Consider the following 1,264-nt stretch of genomic DNA (forward strand, 5'->3'; position numbering starts at 1 on the left):
CGTGCACTTGCGGAAATCGCTCAACAAGTTTTTAGCGCCGTTGCCGGGGAACGCCAAAATTTTTGACAAAATCTTAAATTTTTCGTGTTTTATTACGAATCTAGGTTTATTCATACTTATTCAAACTTTTATATTTTATTTATTTTCAATTACTAACATATTTATTTTTCAAATTCTGTTTTGTAGGTAGTTTCGGTTCGTGCGAAATTTCAAGTTCATGCGCAGCTCTCGAAGTTCATGCACGTCACCAGATCCTATTGACCCAGAAATTGAAAGAACTCTTAAAAAGAACAAGAAAGAAAAGAAAAAGAAAAACAAAACCCCAATAAAAACTAAAATTACCGAGCCAGAAGTTATGGCCACACTTATGGATTACGCTAGGCCAGGAGTGGCCGGTGTTACAAACAGTATAGTTAGACCCCAAATTAATGCACATCATTTTGAAATTAAGCCTGTGTTGCTTAATATGTTGCAAAATAATGTAACGTTTTACGGGTTACCTAACGAAAATCCTAATACCCATTTGACAAATTTCTTAGAAATTTGTGACACTTTTAAAATTACTGATGTAACTGCAGAAGCAATCAAACTTCGCCTTTTTCCTTTTACTTTGAAGGATCGAGCCAAAGAATGGTTAACTTCTATGCCAGCCGCATCAATTGAGACTTGGGAGCAATTAGCCCAAGCATTTTTATAAAAAAAGTTTCCTTTAGCAAAAACCGCAAGAGTCATTAAAGAGTTAACATCTTTTTCTCAAAATGATAATGAAACTCTTTATGAGGCTTGGGAACGTTTTAAAGAACTTCAACGTTTATGCCCACACCACCAATTGCCCGCTGAACTTTTAATGCAAACATTTTATAATGGATTAAATCCTACGACTAGAGGTTCATTGGACGCTATGTCTGTGTAAGTCGTTGTTTTCTATCACTTGCTGATGATGATGCTGAGTCAACAAGTCAGCATTGTAAGTCGTTGTTGTTTTCTATTATAAGAATGATGCTGGGTAATCAAGTCAGCATAATTGTAAGTCAACCCGTCAGCAAGAGTAAAATCAAGAAGTCGGAATGCTGAGTTATCAAGTCAGCATGGCTGTGATCAGCATGGTACTGAGGTGATAATACAGGTCAACATGGTCTTGCTGTGTTACCACTGGTCAGTAGGTCTTGCTGAGTTTGTACATTTTTTAGTAAGGATATTTTGGGTATTTTCACAACTTTGTAAAGGCTATAAAAGGTCTGGGTTGGGAAGTAGTTTTATACGA

The 1,264-nt window shown here is 36.2% G+C and overlaps 1 non-coding gene across 1 annotated transcript; it reads right to left on the reverse strand.

Annotated features, from left to right (window-relative positions):
• Window positions 1–724: 724 nt before the first annotated feature.
• On the reverse strand, window positions 725–831 carry LOC136234289 (small nucleolar RNA R71). Its single transcript, XR_010691180.1, has one exon. It is a non-coding gene; the product is annotated as a small nucleolar RNA R71 (small nucleolar RNA).
• Between the last annotated feature and the right edge of the window lie 433 nt (window positions 832–1,264).

This window comes from Euphorbia lathyris, chromosome 6 (genome assembly GCF_963576675.1).
Source record: "Euphorbia lathyris chromosome 6, ddEupLath1.1, whole genome shotgun sequence".
NCBI lineage: Eukaryota > Viridiplantae > Streptophyta > Magnoliopsida > Malpighiales > Euphorbiaceae > Euphorbia > Euphorbia lathyris.